This window comes from Colius striatus, chromosome 4 (genome assembly GCF_028858725.1).
Source record: "Colius striatus isolate bColStr4 chromosome 4, bColStr4.1.hap1, whole genome shotgun sequence".
NCBI lineage: Eukaryota > Metazoa > Chordata > Aves > Coliiformes > Coliidae > Colius > Colius striatus.
In genome coordinates this window covers 69,427,849-69,447,738 of record NC_084762.1, presented here as the reverse complement: position 1 = coordinate 69,447,738, position 19,890 = coordinate 69,427,849, and positions in this window count along the sequence as shown.

Below are 19,890 nucleotides of genomic sequence, written 5' to 3'. Positions count from 1 at the left end.
AAACTTAAACATTAATCCTTTTTAAATGGTTTCTACCTCATCTTCCTAGAGAGAAATATTTGTAAGCTCATGAAATTCTAATTGGAACAGCTCATTTTCTGTCTGTATAAACAGACAGCTTTGGTGGACTTGCTTATTGAAGGCTCGGAGACACTTTTAATCAGCATCATATTTACAAGGAATGCTTATTGGAGCCTGTTATAGAGGTAAGGGACATGATTTGTATCACACAGGAAAAGATGCAGGTCAGTTCTTTCCCTGGTATTTCAGTTAATTGATCTACCTGAGAATTTACATCATCTTCTTAAGCAGACTTCGCCTACAGCAAAGTACAATGTAGAAAAATTTCAGCTTTCCAGAGACCTGGTCCTGATGCACCCAGAGGAGCAGCTCTTTGTCAGCTTCTGCATGTTGTGGCTTCTAGACACTGACTTATTCATAAGTGACAAATGCTGGGATTAACAACGTAGGTACTTGGAGTCAGCCCCAGGCACTGAGTCATATCACAATCTCTTACTGACTTGGTGATGGTGGTATTTTTTTCCTGTTGATTTCATCATCAAACATAGAGTAAAAAGAAAACATAGTAGCTTTGGCTACATGAAGAGATAATAACAGTAAAATTACTTTTGTATCCCTTAGGACCTGCCTTTGCATTTATCTTTTTCTTCTGATATTTGCTCAGAAATTCATTATCATCCAACATGTTTAACATTGTTTTCTCTAGAAAGTAAATACTTTTGTCATGGAAGAGACATTTTAACTAAGAAAAGGCCACAGGTTTTAACATTTATGAAGAGCATAATAGAGTGTTACATAGTGCCTTCACTGCATTGCACTGCAGTTGCTTGTTTCTATTTTCTAAACCTCTGACATGTTCAGAAAGCCAACAGCTATTTGAAATTGCAAAGGCAAGAGCGTAACAAGATCAACCTATACCGTCTGTAAAAAACCTAAGGATTTCTGTGAGACCAGCTGCAATACCTTCACCCATGGTACTGCAGTATGACACTAATGAAAACGTCTTTGCGGTATCTTCTGAAAAGAAGTTATATTATACCCATTGTTCAGCTGGAGAATTGAAGTTTTTAAGGATAGCTTTCATATAAGTTGTTCTGTATCTCTTATACACTTTAAAAAGTCGTGGTTGAAAATTTTTACCTTGAGTAGGAAAGAAGACAGCAAAACAGCAGGGGGTCCAATACAACCCTTCTTGCTCTAAGTTTTAATCAGGTCACACTCACTCAGGAACATATCTGCATGCAGTTATACTCACTAGCACTGTAAGACAGAGCAAGTTGATATCTGCTGCATCAGAAATATAAGATTTGAGAAATAGGAAAAGAAAGATAAGAGGAAAATTGGGAAACTGAAACAAACGGACCAAACAAAATGTCAGTTTTCAGCAGCATTGTTAATGGATGGGTCTAAAAAGTATTAGCAGAGTTGCTATCTATGATTTTAATTGCAGAAGGGAAGCTGCACATCTGTTCATAGTGTTCTGATTTTATCCCTAAAGATAGAAATGATCAGAGCATCAACTGGAGGTTGTTGGGTGAAGTGTAGGCTGAATAAATACTAAATCTGTCTTCTTTCAGAATGATCCAACAATTAAGTAAAAAGTAAGTGACGTAGCATGGAAAGTGATGTCATCAAAGAACATAGCTTTCAATTTTGAAGGATGCCTGCCAGACAGCTTCCTATCACTGCTATGTCTGTAAAAATATAACAGCAATCAGCACTATAATCCAGTACTATAAAGTGCTTCTTTGTTATGGTAATAAAACCACCCATGTAAAGTAGAGAAGAGCATGCATCACACATGCCTGTAACTGAAGAAAAAATGCAGTGGGATGAAATGAGACTGAAAGTGAGAGGCTTTAGCCTGCACAGTAACATCAGACATGCTCTTATCTGAAACTGGTACCCAATCACAGAATCACAGCTGGGCACCTGGTGACAACAGTTTGCTACAAAAGCTTATCAGAACGAATAAAACATAGTAATCCTTTTGGATACCTAACCACTAAGGAGCTCCTCATTCCAAAGAGGGTTTTGTGCATTCGTCATCTGAATCAAAGATCAAAAGGGACCAGTACTAATTAACATGCTATAACTATAGGACACTATCTGTTAGACAAAAGACGTAATCATGCTCGTCTCACTTGGGAAAATATCTTATCTGAATCATAGGCATTTTGTTTGATAATGGAAAGCAGGAATAAACCTAGTCTGGAATATAGCTGAGAGCCATGGCTATACTCAGAGCACACAGAGCATATACGGAAGAGTCATGTATGGAGAACACATGGAAATGCATGGAAAATGATTAGACACGATGGTCTTAAAGGTATTTTCCAATCTAAACAGTTCTATGATTATAGGAAAAGTGACTTACAGCATATGACTCTGCCAGTCATGACTGGCTTGGCCAATACCTTGACATAACTAGAACAACCAAAGTGCTGCTTCATCGCAGCATGCTAATTTTCAGCAACCTCCAGGAGTCAATGTGACAGCTAGGAATGACTGTCTGTAAAGGGACCCACAGAAGTAAGTATGCCAGTAGGATGTAATTCAAGAATTTCCCTGCTCGAAGCTAAGTTTTCCAGGTTCCACCATGCTTGAGGCTATTTGCTATGGATGATATCATGCAAAGGGCTTTACTGGAACACAGAATGTGCCCACAATGAGTAAAGGCATTTACTCAATACCTGTGGCCAAACTAAATATAAAATATCTTCCACTATATTTAATAGCTTGTGGAAGAAAACAATACAACAGAAAGGAATTTGATAATACAAAATATGGAAGGGGCAGAAATGTTTTTTGACATATTGCACATTGTATGCTAGGCAGTGCAAGAAAGGCATGTCACTCAGGGAGTTTGAGGGATGCCATGGTGGCATGCCGTAGCCAAAAAGACAAATCATCATATGCCTTCCGCTTCACTGAGATGCCACACTGTGGAAAACATTGTAGGCATGAATGGAAATCCCCACTGACGGCCAGATCTGTGTTGGAAGATCTGCCAAAGGAAAATGAGAATCGTATTGGGTCAATTTTGTTGTTTTTACATACAATGAGTCCTTTAGCTACATTTCTTGATTTGCTGAAAAGCAGAATGTAGCACATCTCAACATGCATTAGGCAGATTTTTATTAACTTTTTCAATTTCAGAAGGCATTTAACTCAGTAGTCTGTGGTTTCAACTCTAGGACCTTGCTTGCAAAATCTCGTCATTCTCGTGTTGTGGCTCAGAATCTACATTACCAATGTATCACAATAAACATGGGAACAGTAGGCTAGATTTCCGATTTAGCAAAAGGAACTAAAAGGTGAAAAAGTTTTCCTTGTGGCAATCTGTTAAAAAGCATAGACTTTAAAAAGTATAAAGAGCAATAAATAGATTTATTAACTATCATATACAAATCTGATATAACAAAAATATACTGCCTAAGATGCACCTTCTGCATCGGAAAAACTAAACTGATAAACTCTGCAGGAAGTTCTCTTCTCTTTTTCCCATAGAGATTTGCTTATGTGGCATTCACACTGAAATCCAAATCTGAGCTGGGCTGTCTACTTTTATAAACACTGGCACAGTCTGACTTGAAATAATCCAAGTATGAGAATCTGACCTATACTTTATAGGTTTGGCCATGTCTGTTTGGAAATTCCAGCAGATTGACAACTCTTCTATATCAGAGTTTTATGTATGACCTTCATCTTGCTTGATACTCTGGCAGTAACTTCTACATGGGAACAGTCCTAAACAGACCACAGAAATGCTAAGATGAAGATAGAGGAGTTCATAGGATTTTTACAAAAGACATCTCAGTAATATACATCACATAGTTAATGATGCACAAATCAGAAATACTTCATACATATTTTCCAGGGAGACACGTCCTACTAAAATATGATAGTTTTGTAAGAAAATCATTGGATGTATTTCTAGTCCTTGAAATATGCCCTTTGAAGCCAGTGGAAGCTTCAGCTCTTAGTCATCTTCCAGAAAATCCTTGAGATGACTGTGCCACAAAGCTGAAGAAAGTCACTGCTTATGAACCCGGACCGTTTTTGCACTGTGAAAGGTCAGAGCATAGCATCCCATTTCTATCAACACCTGTGCTTCTCTTCACTTTAATGGAGACAAGATTTCACTCTGTAACCACGAAACAACTTTGAAAGCATCATCTGTAGGTCATAAAAAGATAACTTGATATATGTAAGTATAAGGATGTATATGTGTATAGCAAGGGTAAGGAGTATGTAGTTAAAAAGGAATCAGTATAAGGAAAACCTTGCTTGTCAAATCAGTATAAGGAAGTCCTTGCTTGTCAAAACCTTGCTGTCAAGAGAGGGAAAAATACCTAGTAAAAAGTCTTCAATAATCAAGAAACAATGTTGTCTGGAAACATTAATGTTCTCCTCAGAACAACATTTAAGAAATTAACAATATATCAAAAGCCTTTATTTTTTTAACAAACCTGATAGAAGCAAGTTAAAAGAACAATCTGCAGTGATCCTAAGATGTAATCTTTAAATATCTATCTGAGGATACAGTTAATAGGCCAGTACCTCATTTTGCAGCTAAATACATGACAGTGTGTTACAGTCTTATGGACAAAATCCTCAGATTCCATCCTCTGCGTTCTTTCTCATTGCTATGAATTTATACTTATGCATCTCCATAGGCTCCTCTGCAATGTTCTGCTTTCTCTAGCATGATGTCTTGTAAGCTTGTGCTATGGATTCTGCAACATGTCTGCTCTTTAAAGTTGCCAGTACAACTAACTGAAGTGCTGTTGGTCTGACAGTTCAGCAGGAGTCAGTACAGTTGTCTGTCCAGCAGGAAAGATTTTGCTAGTTTCTTTCCCTCCATTCCTAACTTTCGTTATCTTTCTGTTCCTCAATCTCCTTATTCAAATTTCTTTCTTCCTCTGTGGTGTTCCTCTCCATTCTCTATATATGTGTTGGTTGTCTGATACATCTTTATATCATGCATTTTGAAAGAAAACCCACTATTGTCTTTTCTCCTGAATGGATGCCAAGATTTCATATTTGGTTTGGGTGACTGACGCTAGATATATTTCATGTGATCCAATCAAACTCTGCCATTCAAATCTCATAGTTATTTCAGTGACTTTACTCACGTACCCACAATAGTGCTGAGTAAAGCACTATTAAAGTATGGAACCAAAGTACTCAAACCCTTTCAAAACTAAGCTCTTCACTCTTGACCTTAGGAATGCTGCAGCACTACCTATAAAAGCAGTAAAATGTGTCAATGTAATACTTTTGGATATTTTAGTTGAGGAGGTTTTATTCATTAGTAAACTTTTTATGTCATCCTGGAACTATGCTTCCTAGCCAAGGACAGAGTATTTTCTGGCACAAATATTCCAGATCACAGAATCACAGAATCACAGAATCACAGAATGGTAGGGATTGGAAGAGACCTTTAGAGATCATCTAATCCAACCCCCCTGGCTCAAGCAGGTCCACCTAGATGGGGTCACACAGGAACATGTCCAGGCGGGTTTTGAAAACCTCCATAGAAAGAGATTCCACAATCTCCCTGGGCAGCCTGAGCCAGGGCTCTCTCACCCTCACAATAAAGGAGTTTTTCTTTAAGTGGTACTTTTTGTTTTCAAGCTTTTGTCCGTTACCACTAGACCTGTCACTGGACACTATAGAAAAAAGTGTTGCCCCATCCTCTTGACATACACCTTTCAAATGATTGTAAGTATTACTGAGGTCCCCTCTCAATCTCCTCTTCTACAAGTTGAACAGCCACAGATCCCACAGTCTTTCCTCATGAGAAAGATGTTCCAGTCCCCTGATCATCTTGGTGGCCCTGCACTGGACTCTCTCCAGCAGTTCCCTGTCTCTCTTGAACTGGAGAGGCCAGAACTGGACACAGGGCTCCAGATGAGGCCTCACCAGGGCAGAGTAGAGGGGGAGCAGAACCTCCCTCAACCTGCTGGTCACACTCTTCTTGATGCATCCCAGGATGCCATTGGCCTTCTTGGCCGTGAGGGCACATTGCTGGCTCATGGTTAGTTTATTATCAACCAGTACTCCCAGGTCTCTCTCTGCAGAGCTGCTCTCCAGCAGGTCAATCCCCAGCCTGTACTGGTGCACTGGATTGTTCTTTCTCAGATGTGGGAGTCTGCACTTGTCCTTATTGAACCTTGTGAGGTTCCTTTCTGCCACATCTTGCTAACTTGTCTGCAAAGAAGGCTAGTAAAGGCCTTGTTTGATAAACTAGAGACAAGTAAGGCAATTATGTTTCATGCTTGCAGTGAAGACAGTGACTACTCATGTGCTGCACTTCAGGTTTTTTTTGGAAGCAACAACAGCATTATAGCCAGCAGTGACACTGAGAGGTGCCCTCTGGTATTAGCTGCTTCTTCCACTACAATAATAGCCACAGTTTATAATCAACACATAAAGACCTCAGTAATAGTGAACACTGAAATGCTTTTTGTTATCCTAGCCTGGAACTTCTAACCTGGAGCATGCAAATGTTGTCCGCTGGTAGCCACACGTGCAATCTGGAACTACAGAATTTGCCTTCCCAACAGCAGTGTTGATATATCCTTCCCAGATTGTCACAGGCACAAATCTTAATCATAGTCATTGTAGGAGAACAAAATTTTGACTGCAGAAAGCAGTTGAGAACACAAATAATTCTCTTTAATTCTTCACATTTGCTTGATGCTGGGTTGTCTTTCAATTCTAGTGATTTCAGGAAATTTTCTTTCAATATCATCAAGAAATCATTCTAAACTTTGTAAACTCTTTTGGTTTGCTCAGAGTTAAGATCAATGAAACCTTTGTGTTCAGGATGCACATGAGGTGCATTCTCTTGGATGTGAATGATGCACCAGTTCACCACTAAACAACCCAGATACAAAAGGTAACTGATCTATTTCCTTATCCAGTTGAAATATTTTGGGCTGAAATACAGATATGATGATTAAATATGTGATAAAGAGGAATGACAGATCGGGAAATACCTATAAGAAGTCTCAAGTCAGTCAATATGAGCGGTTTATATGACCAAGCAGTATCTGCCAATTTCTCAAACATCCCACATAGACACAGCAAAGATTTCCCAGCTATTCAGAATGCAAATTTCTTCAGAACAATACAAGTGTAGTTAAGGGATATGACAAAAAATGGGAAGCCTTTTGATCTAGTCCTGTCTCCAACACTGATGTGTTTGGAGGACATGTAGTGTCACTCTCCGGATAGTGTTCGCATCTGCAACCATGCAGAGAGTACAGCATCTTACTCCTTGTCTAACAAGACTGTGTTAAAGATGAATAAAGTGATTACTGCAAGCTCTTATTTGTAAAAACAGCCACACAAATGCTAGGTGTTACCTATCTACTTGATACAGGAACACCTTTACTGAAGGGGGAAAATCTGATCTGTTCTGTCTGTACAGCACAGCAACACCGATTTATTTCATGATTTTCTTGTAGTTACTGCCTGCAAGTAGCTTTCTGGGTGGAAAGAATGGCAGATTGAATACCCACAGTAACATGAAATTTATGTTAGTACATCTCAGTTTGAATCCCTAAACATCAGTGTTTATGAAGCTAGTTTCACTATTCAGTCTTCCGTGTGCTTTAGGCTGGGCATTTTCCCAAGTCTTGCTACGTGCTTTTTGCAAAGGTTCTCTACAGAAATTATAGCAAAGTATTTGAGGCACTAGACATGGAAAATATTTTTCTAACCTTGCATCACTATATCTTTTTGGACAGAGGCAATGAACCTAGGGTTTCAATTATAGATCTTACATACACAGTTGGGCAGTAGGTCAACAATTTTCATCTGTGTATTCCAGGACTAGTAGCATTTGTTTAGCTATAAATTCAGAGATGCTGTAGGTTATGGTCACCTATTGGTACTGGGAGAATACGTGCCATGACTAAGCCCTTTCTCAAAACAGTTTAATCTAATTAATCACTTTCCATTTGAACTCCAGAGACTAAAATCTAATACAATGTAATAACATAAGTAATTTCTGGTGGCAGATCAAGAAGTAAGCATATGGTCCTGCACTCATTGTTTGTCTTTCAGATGCCTTACTTCTTACTACTATGTAAATGGAAATGTAGAGATTATGTGAGAGGAACATGCAGTGTAAATCTTTTCCCTCCATATCCTGCAGTGTCTAGTTTTAGTTTGGACAAAGAAAGAGTAAAGTGCAAGACACATCTTGAATTCCTCATCAGGCTAGAACTGAATGACATTTCTGCCTCTAGCTTTTACCTGTTTAACATTTTTTGTCATTTTTAGGTATGTGATGCTTTGAATATACGAAACTGTAAAGGTAGAAACAATCTGTCTTTAAATGTGGATATGTCTTCATTGGCTGGTACCAAATTTTCATACAAAGAGAACACTCATGCTTGTGTAACTGAAATATGTCTTCAAATATGTCCATGGAGCTTCTTAATACTAGATCCTGAGTAACAAAAAATGTCAAATTTCAAATAAACAGTAGTGGCAGCAGAAATAGTATCATAAGTCAAACTTTCTGAATTGGTGTCAGATGTTGGTTGCTAAATAGAAAATTAAAAGCAAAAACAAGGTAATAAAAAAGGTATTTTAAGTTACAACAATTTTTAAATCCACTTCTATCACTGACATAATTTTCATAATTTGGTTTATTCTGAATTTTAAAAAATAAATTTCATTTGAAAATACAGTGTTCCTTAACAAACTGAGCATGTGAAAGCAAAATGTTTATTCCCTAGTATGTCTCTCACTCTTTCAACAATCCCTATTACCAGGTTCATCTTAACACCTGATGGGAAGCTGCATAACTTACCTTCCTAAAACATTTGCTCAGTTCTGCTCTCAGTTGTATTATTAGAAGACCTAGGGAACTGTGTGGGATTCCAAATCTACTTATTCCAAGTGCAGCAAAGGAATGAGGGTCTATAAACGCAAATATCTGCTGTCAAAGGCAAGATTTGTTATTAGGCTTTCCATTTTTACCCAAATCATCCTATACTCCCACAGGTAACTTCTTTTCTCAAACGTGAATTCCAGTGACTTGCTTTCATGTGCCTTCACCTGTGATGATCTGAGAGGGAAAGGCAGAGAAGAGTTTTCCTCTGTCGACTCAACAGTGCTTACTTCAGCAGCTTGTTAATGCTTTTTAAGAGGGATTTTTCTCTCTTGAAAATCAGTCAAAAAGAATTTCTGATCAGCTCTTGAGATCAGCTGAAAGACACCAGTACAGCTAGTACCACTGCAAGCTGGTGCAACTGTGAACAATTCATCCTTGCACAATACCTTTATGGAGTGCTACTAACAGGTTCTTAAAAATATGTTTCACGAGCAAAGAAAATCCTTATCCTGCAGCACCACCCTTCTTTTCAAAATGTTTGTTTTCTGAACAAGTTTCTCAGTTTGCAAAGAACCAGAGAACCAAAGGTAGAAAAGGGTAACAGGAGAGGATGACGAAGCACTGGAACAGGCTGTTCAGGGTGGGCGTAGAGTCTCCTTCCTTGGAGGTCTTCAAGACCCACCTGGACATGTTCCTATGTGACCTGAATCTAGATGGACCTGCTTGTGCAGGGGAGTTGGACTAGATGATCTCTAAAAGTCCCTTCCAACCCTTACTGTTCTATGATTCTATGAGAGGGTTTTATACTATCAATAGAAAATTTGATGGCCAAATAAGCCTGTGATAAAAGAGCTAGTTATGATATATTCTACTGCTAATGTGTTTTTTTCTGATTTCCACTAAAAGTTCCCCAAGGCAAAAAGACAATAAACCAGACCTGATAAAAGTTACCTTGTCACAAAAAAAGCATAAGATCGTTCTTGTCTGTATTCAATTAAAAAAGCCCCAGTCTCATGTCTTTTCTTCAATAGGTGGTTACACTGGACTTTGGGCTGGTAACTGGAGTGATGGGGCATACTGTAAACCCAAAACCCAAAAGATTACCTGCTGTTGGAAGGAGTGAGGAGGACAGTATTTCAGTTTTATGAATAAATTCTACTTTATTCAGTTGGTTTGCTGCAGCACTCCACAGTGTTCTGTGCTCAACAAAGTTCAAGTAATGCCATAATCTGAGTGTCTAGTGCACAGTTCTTTTTATGTCCACTGAGTTTAATAAAAGTCTGTGTTTAGCTATATCTTTGAATATAACAAAACAATAAATTATAATCTAGTTTTAAAAAGCACTTAGTATGGTAAAATAGATAATCTACCCAAACCACAGAAACAAATACAGAGAATTCACTTTAAATAACTAGCGGCATAGTTAATAACGTCAAATAACTTTTGCCCAACACAATCACTAAAGATGAGGGCTTGAGTCATCTCATATGGACTGGCAATGCTCTAATGCCAAAAATTGTTTTAGAAAAAAAGGTATCTTAAGTCTCCTTGTTTCACTATGCATAGGATTACACTCCCATTAAGCCCTGTTGAATTTATCAGCTTTGACAATGGCCTTTTTTTTTGGTAGTAATATATGGCTTTCCTTTTTAGGGTGATAATCTATTGACTAAGGTCTCATAGCACTGGCTACTGAGTATCCCCAAACACCAGAAATATCCTGGATGTGCACGGGAATTAGATACCCGCACAATGTACTGCCATTCTGCGTGTGTTTGGTCTGTGTGTTGCACTGGATGCAGTGTTAGTTGGCTGTGTGTCTGCAAAGTGCTAGTGTAGTATGCATGCAGCAGGTTTGAGATGTTTTGCATTTACTAGCCCGAGGCAACAGAAGCACATCTCATGGCTGTGCTAGAATAACTCCTGACCCACAAAAGATCTGCTTCATCTTGGGTGGTTTGTTTGTTTTTAGGAATGACTTCTTAAAATCCCTCATATGTGGAATGAGTACAAATGGCTAAGGAAGCATTGATCGCCTCCTTATCCTACTGCTGAGAGGTTTTCTAATTGCAGTCATTTGGCAGGCTGTTGGTGTTGACAGTCCTCATACTAACATGCTCACCTCAAGCTGTGGTCGGGAAGCCCAAGGTTACAAAGAAAAGTGTTTTTCCACCAAAGACCCAGGTGGCCAAGAAGGCCAATGGCATCTTGGCTTGTATCAGAAATAATATGACCAGCAGGACCAAGGACGTGATTGTCCCCTTGTACTCAGCACTGGTGAGACAGCACCTCAAATACTGTGCTCAGTTCTGGGCCCCACACTACAAGAGGGACATTGAGTTGCTGGAGCGTGTCCAGAGATGGGCAACAAAGCTGGTGAAAGGTCTAGAGAACAAGTCTTATGAGGAGTGGCTGAGGGAGCTGGGATGTTTAGCCTGGAGAAGAGGAGGCTGAGGGGAAACATGATCACTCTCTACAGCTACCTGAAGGGGAGTTGTAGTGAGGTGGGAGTTGATATCTTCTCTCTAGTAATGAATGAGAGGAAATTAGGAAATAGGTTCAAATTGTACCAGGGGAAGTTTAAGTTGAACATTAGGAAGAACTTTTTCACCGAGAGGGTTATTAAGCACTGGAACAGGCTGCCCAGGGAAGTGGTGGAGTCATCATCTCTGGAGATATTAAAAAGGTGCATGGATGAGGTGCTGAAGGTATATGGTTTAGTTTAGTGATGGACCTGGCAGTATGAGGTGAGTGATTGGACTCGATGATCTTAAAGATTTTTTCCAACTGTAGTGATTCTGTGATTCTATGACATATTTTAATAGTCATTCATGCTTACATACAGAACTCAATTGCAGGAGTGATGTTAAACAAGAGTCATTTTGTATTATGAGAGTTTTGCTGGTTTTCAGATAGAAATGGTCTCTCTTCAATGGTCATGGTTGTAGCTCTGGTGTCTCAGTGAAGGCAAGTCATGTTTCCATGGTGAAAACCTCCTTATAGATCACATAAAATATATTTATCATGTGTCATCCAAACTGATCATAACTCCTAGCCTTGACTCAGAAAGACTAAGATTGCTTGTTTCTAGACAGTCACTTATGTATTCAGGGTGTAATTTGCTTCCATGGCCTAATAACTAAAACAGTGAGGAAAAAAACAGGAGTTCAATGGACCACTGATACACTGTCACAGTAAAACATTTGTGCTCTGGAGGACAAGATGCTTGCAAGATAGTATTTGGTGTTTCTCTGCCTCCAAATTAGAGGACTGCTGTTGGCCAGTTAAGCAATCTAGCACAAAATCCCAACCCAGCAGAGAACTGAAGCACAATCAGATTTTTAAGTTTATAGCCAGCTCTTTTGGTTTCTGTTGGAGTGGGCACACTTTAAAAATACCTGTACACTTTGCAGTTCAGGTGAGTGACATTTTTTGTCACAGATACTGGAGTTTTATTTTAAATAACGGTGATCTGGCTTTAAACTCACATAACATTTGCAATTTGAAGAAGTCTTGAATTTGTTTAAAAAATTAATGTAACTTTTCTTGGTATAGAATTAGCATAACAAATGTTCTCTGAGTGTGCTGGGATGCACATGGGAGAAACAAGCCTTTGCTTCTCTATTTAGTGACTGCATGTGATGCTATGCTTCTCTCAGCAAAGCACTTTCTTTGTGTTCTCCAGCACCTCTAGTAGATGGTAAAACCAGCCTGTCCTTTGTAAAATAGCATTAACCACACTCCTGAAAACCCTTCATATTGTTAGCAGTCCTGCTTCTTCTCTGATGCTTCCCTGTTACCCCTGTGTTGACAGCAAAGGCCAAGTCCCATTTGCTGGTCCTCTGTGAAAGGAAGTGCCTCTAATGACCTTTCACTTATTCTGTGTCAGGGTTTGAGCCGTTGCATATTTGTGTGCTTTGAAAACTCTTTGGGGACAGAGAATAAGATTCATGCAGAACATAGTCTTCCTTCCTCAGGGTATTATGTTAGCACTGTGAATGCTCATAAAGAGTAACAGCAAATAAAACAGCAATGAAGAAAAGAAAAAAGTAAGCTTACTTTTAAGAGACAGGGAATTCTGTTGTCTTCAGTAATCCATCTGCTTTCTTCAGAATTTACTGCACAGATTAGAGATTAAAGAAGCATGAACATGTAAATAAAATTAACATAAACTAGTGACAATTAATTGTGATGTGCTTATTATAGTCCAATATAATAAGTAAATGGTCCTTCAGCAATCACAGCATCATTAAAGGAAAAGTATCTGTTTCAGAGAGTTTACAAGATTGCCCTGAAATAAGAGCAGATGATATCTTGTTTATAAGATTTGTTTATCTCTCTGTGCTTACTACATGATACTTGATCTCACTACAGTATTTCAGTTTGGAATGGAAAAAACCCAACAGTTTCATTAGGCTTTTAGAAAGCATTAGCTAATTATAGCTTCTATAATCCCCTTCATTTAGAACTAGTGTCCTGTTTGTAATAGCTGAGATCATCCTCATCTTGCAATACCCGACACAGTCACTTGCTGTATACCCGGTTTTTATCTATGAATATGCATCTCTCAACTGTCAGTTCTGTTACTTCATCTTAACAAATTGATAGCTGTGTGTGTCTTAACTAAAATGTAATGAATTATAGAAATCATTGTACAACAATGTTAAAAATTCCCTAGGTGATGCCCACATTTCTGACTCATTATTCTTATCTTTAACTCTGGACATATGCTCTATGAAACACATTCTTTGATTCCTATATCTGCTCATAGAAAATAAACACAAAATAAACCATCTTTGTTAAAACTCAATATAATTATTATCTAGTGTTTCACTATTTCTGTCAGTGAAATATTTTATAACAGATAAAACTTCAGTTACAGAGCCATAAAACCACTCAGGTTGGAAGGGACCTTTGGACAGTCTTCTAGTCCAATCTCTTGCACAAATAGCAACTGCAAAATATCTCACATATATTTCAGAACATATATGAAAATATCTATTAGTTTCACTTAGCAAGTGACCTGCTTGCAAAATTTGTTCTTAAAATGTTTGCTAGAATTTCCTTTCACTTCTTGATGCATATTTTGGAACGAGGTAGGTCTGAGTAGTCTCTGGATGAAGTAAATACACTTTCAGAACAGTAGGCTGTGTAAAAAGAGGTGTGTAGGATTAATGTAGAAGAACCATTCAGGTACACACTATATGCTGATGTTGAATAAGATAATAATGAAACAACAATGGAAAATATCTGCAGTCTAATCTTTCACATTAGATAAGGTTAACCTTCCTATGTGGACAGCAGGTTTTAGTACAAAGGCAACAACGGCATCACAAGGACAATTAAGAAAACATCCAGAGTGCTACTTCTGTAAGAAAAACAGAGAACAGAAATTTTGTGGTTACTGTATTTGGCAGAGAGCAATACAAACAAGAGAAAAAGAAGGACCAACCTTCACTTAATGCTAGTATCTCCATCAAATAACAGAATGTTTATTATAAGAGATAGAAATATTGTATTGCTAACATCAAACAGTGCTAAAATAGCCTTGTTCTATGAATCTGCATTAGAAGTACTCCAGGTACATAAGTGAGGGAGCCATAGGCTAGAACTCTTATCTTGCCAGGTTCTAATAAACATATATTTAATTGCATCTTCCCACATCTTCAGTTGTCATCTGGCTTCATATTATTTGGCATCTCTCAGATTTTTTTTTTACATCCCTGTTACTTCTGCAGGTCCTTTGTTTCCTGTTGGCATCTTACAGCCTCCCCCCAGACTCTTCACAGTTTCTTGTTCAAGTAGCTAAAACATAGAACCCAAAATATCTTTATTTAGAACTGTTTTCTTGTCACTTTGGAGCGCTGTCAAAAAGTACTCCTTGTGAGATCATCTGAGTGATTTTAGTCTTCCACTAAAGAAACTCAAGAGCATATTCATTTTGAATAAGAACAGGAATTTTTTAAGACACTGTTACTGGGAAGTGTGAAACTGGAGAAAAATGCAGAGAAAAATACACAATGTGAATTCTTAACAAAAGTAATAATTTTCTTTTTTTTACCATTTATTGTGCCAGGTAAATATGTTCTTTGGAGCTGAAGTGAAATAGCTGGGAGATTCATGGTCTCCCACATCCCTGCTATGTCAGCAGGCAGTGGGAAGGGCAATGGCCAGGGAAACATTAAGGGATGAGGAGATTTTTTCAGGATTTCTTCTCAACCTCTGGAGAAGTGCATGAATGCATGGGTGTGCCATCATGCACTTATCTCCCTACGGTAACTAACACTCTTACTTTCTGTCTTGTCAAGCTGAGACCAACTTGCTCCTTTCCTCCATCTCAGACTGTTTACATTGATTTAGGTTTTCAATGCCACTCCTGCACAGAAAAGGGCTGGAAAACTTTTCTTTTTTTAAACTGAGACTTCCATTCTGCTCCATTGACCTAAGACTGTTACAATTCTCTCTGATCCTTTACCAGTGCACCAGAAATCTGGAGGTTCTTGTTGCCTGTATGAGAGGAGTACGATAACTAGGTAGCACAGAGTGTGATTTTTTTGGTGGCAGGGAGCATGCAAGTTAACTTAAGCTGCAACAGAAATGAGGTAAACAGGACAAGCAAATCCTATTTTTGATGTTTCCAGGAATATTGGGCTTTTATCAGAAATTTGAGAAAGCTGTTGTTTGTTAAGAATAGAAAATATTTCAGAATATATCTGTTAAAACCAACCAATTCCTCTTAGTCTGTTTATCATCATAGGGTTCAGTTGCATCCCAGTGCAATGTCCAGTAGTGAAGGTGGTTATGGAGTAAATATGTGGGTTTTTTGCAAAAATCTTGCTCAATTTCTCTACAGTTTGCCTTAAATCTCAATCATTCATCACAAACCTGTACCTCTGGTCCACACACTGGGATGTCCCAGTTGGGATGCCTGAGAGCTTCATTTCTCTAAGAACTCTATACAGAGCTAAGGCATAGTTTTTTTGAGTGCAGATACAGAAATTATGTCTGTAGGTGGCAGAGCTGGTCTAACAGCTCTGGGCTACTCGCGAATTCTGTGATATTTCTTAGCCTATTCCTGTTCTGTAATACATATGATTCTTAGACTGCCAATTGTTAGCTGTAGTAGGTTTCAAACATGCCCCAATGGAAAAGGAAAGGTGGTAACAAATGACACTGTGGACTAGCCAGGCTGCCCACAAGCCGTCAAGCAGCTGGATATATCTGGATACTTGCACAACTTGTACTACGCTTGTTAAGTTTAACATGGAGCACAAAAAGAGAGAATATCACTATCACAGCAGTATCTTTAGAATGGAAATCAGTGAAACTACATCTATAGTACATAAATATGCTTTTTTCATAGGTATATTTCTGTATTTTTGCATTTCTAACAAAAGTTTCATGTGTTGCTTATGCAGTTGCTTTTTTAGCAGTTCAGTAGCTCAAAAAGAGAAACCCTTTTGCAAAACAGCTGACACTGAAATTTTGAATTCTTTTCTGAGTCCCTTTGTTATTAAGAACTGGTTTTGATAAACTGTGACAGAAATACTGCATCCCTAACTAGGTCACAGAAGTTATTCTTTGTGACTATCACCAATGTGGAGAACAAATTAAAAGGTAAGGCTTAATTAAGTCAGAATAGCCAGCCAGAAATATAGCCAAGTAGGCTTTGAATCCAGTTTTAAGTAGCATTTGGTGCTTAAAAGCTCAAAAATAATAAGAACAACAATAACTTCTTCAGTAATCACATACTTTTTTTGTTTTCTACTGCTATTTAGATAGAAGAGTTATAGTTCTTTTACTCATCCTTTCTGAACAAAGCATGAATTTTATTACTTTGCCACTGACAAAAGGAAAAAACCACCCTTCTCAAAGGTTCGGCTGCTCCTTTTTTTTCAGTGCTTAGTCTTTCAGAAAGCTGGAAACAACAAAAAATATTCTTAGTCACCCAATGCAGCTTACAATCAAACAAAACCTAAATTTTCTGGACTTTTAGAAAAAAAATCTAACATTAGAAATTGCTTTCAGATAACACCCTTACTCTGTAAAACAGTTATGTTAGAAGATGCCTTTGAATTGTCCCATTTCACCCATGTTTCAAGTCAAAGGTAGATATAGGCTACGTTTGGTACTGCTGTTTCTTCACAGTGGTCAAGCAGGCAGCAGAGGGCACAGCTCCCCACCAAAAGCCTCCCCGTCTGGAGCCTGTGTGAGTCTGCTCAAAACGCCTTCAAAGTAAGGTTTCCACAGCCAGTAAAACCTCTAAAGAAAAAGGCATTTTTCTTTTACTATTCAGCCAACTGTAAATTCTGTGCAAAATAATGGGATTTAGTTATGTGTAATGCAACTTCCAGAATACAGGTGTTATCAGAGACCACTGGAGTAATTATTTACATATTGTTTCATACAGAACTGCAAAAACTGTATATGTTTGCTTGCTTTGAAAAAAAGTCTGTTCCACACATACAGCTGAAATTTTCTCACAAGCAATAGCAATAACATCTTTTAAAGCTACATTCAAACTCACCAGCATCTGCAACTTATGGGTTCAAATCCTGAAAATGTATTCCTCAGGTAACAATTTTTGGCAGTTTCACAGCACAGAAATGTGACTTTTGAATTCTGCCCCCAAACACTGGGGTCTGTGGATTCTTTTCAAACTGAAGGACAATTGAGATGAGCAAGCCTGCTTTCAGTAGTATCATTTTCTCTATCTTTGCTGGTAAATGTTTAAACACCTGGAAATCAAAGGGATAAAAACAGCTAATGTGGAGCAGATACAACATACCATCATAGCAGCCTGTCTTTCACATGTTATAACTATAAACCAGATTGTCTGTTGCAGCTGTGTTTGCTTCTTTCATGTTAAGGTACAGAACTGAAAGAAAAAATATAACCATAGAACCGTCCCATCATTTCTGATACAGTATGACTGCAAATAATAAAGGTCACCTGCAAATCTGTTCTATTATCCAAATGTATTAATTGGAATTCAATATATTCTCTGAATATGAGGTGCATAACGACATTGATAAAGTGTTGTTGCTAATTGTCAGAAAATGTGAACTCCATAAGCTCACAGAACACCTAACAACAAGAAAAAATTATGGCTAATTCATTATTTGAATACAACTTTTTTTCTTTCTTCAGACTTTGGCTGTTCTTACAAATGGGACAGGGAGTTCTAGGACAAGCAGTTTTATATTTTATAGGCCTGTCTGCATATAAAATGAGAGAGATGTATTATCTTTCAGCACTTAAAATAAATGCTCAGTTAGTATTAAAGGCTGAAACTGTAGCCCATAGCAGATAAAACCCCCAGTTAAACTGTCACTTTTCCCTTCACAAAGAGGAGCCAGGTTTGATCCTATCCACAGTAACCAGTCATGTATAGAAAAACTGAGCTGTATCTCTCCCAATAGCAAAGCCTGGTACAGGAAGCAGGCACAAGGTATTATGAGTAGATAGTTCTTTCACAACCATTGAGGTCCTGTATCTCCCATGGGGTAAATATTTATGTTTTCCTTTACTTTTAAGGCAAGCCTTATTAAAAAAATTCCTTTTAACATCCTTGTAATATGTTGTTTTTCAGAAGTTTTCTGATTTTTTTTCTGGCCAGCATCTTTAGACTATTTTACATTCCTACCCATACTATGTTCATTTTTAATTTCATTCTTGCAAGTAAAGCCAGTAGGTGCCCTGCTATGCACAGACACATCCATCGTGGTTTGCAGGTTCAGAGCTTTAGACATTAAACCTTTGTCCATACTCATCTGGGAAGCCAGGGATCCACTTCTATTTATATTGTAAAGGTTTTGCCAAGGATATCACATTTCTCTAATCCCAGTTTCCTGGAAAGGTGCTAACACTTTCCCTGCAGAGTGTGGATAGCCTAAAATGTGGAGGCAATAATCATCAGTTGATGGAATAGAGGCTTGTGTTTTAAGAAACTTATTACCATCGTCAGTCTTATTGTACACTGTGCTGCTGGGACATTTTTTGTGGTTATTGTCTCACCAATTTGGTCTCATAGTTCTGATGCATTAGTATGATGTGACAACCTCTTAACTACAAGTGCTCTGGAGGAATGCATTAGAGACATAAAAATAATTATAAAATTATTTAAATGACATTAAACTTACATTTATAGGTAATTCACTTTAATTCTCATTGCAACTTGTAAAAAGCTTTTATTTTTGAAATAAGTTCAGTGCTCTTTAAGTTCAGAGGTCTTTCCTCCTAGCATGAAGTTGCTGTAAAAGCCTTGAAATGGTTGTTGTCAGGTAGAGAAGGGAGATGAAAGAAGTCATTGAAATGGCTGGTTTTGACAGGTTTTAATTGAAAGTCATAAGAACCCGCATGTTACACTTTCATTAAGAAATACTAGTAATTTGATATTTTAGCAACAGTGGTAGGATCATATTTAAAAGCTGAAGCGCACTTAGGGATGTATAAAAGGGTGTAATAGGAGGAATCATAAGCCAGTTGTGTTGGGTTTCAAGAAGCAAACCAGCTGTTATGTCAGTCACACACAGTCTGCTGCATTTAAGTTAGAGGTCTAGAATTACTTTAGAGCCTGGCTGATGAGACAGTAAAAAGGTCACAATTCTGAAACTTTGTTTTCTCTTCCAAGAGATCATTTTACTGAATCTCTGCCATGCTTACCTGGCACAGAAAATATTTTTTGTAGTCAGAAAATTGACTTTGATTATCTGATCAAGCAAAAACCACTATGACAATTGTTCTACATTATATTCATATTGTTTCTGTCTAATGAGACAAGGTTTATATTGCCTTTAACTATTATTCCTAAAACTTCATTCCTTTCTTTGTTAGAAAACTCAAAATTGTCTTACCCCACTCTTCTGTATTCTCTGTCACTGAATTTCTTTGTGTTATTGGATGCATCAAGAAGAGTGTGGCCAGCAGGTCAAGGGAGGTTCTTCTCCCTCTCTACTCTGCCCTGGTGAGGCCTCATCTGGAGTCCTGTGTCCAGTTCTGGGCTCCTCAGC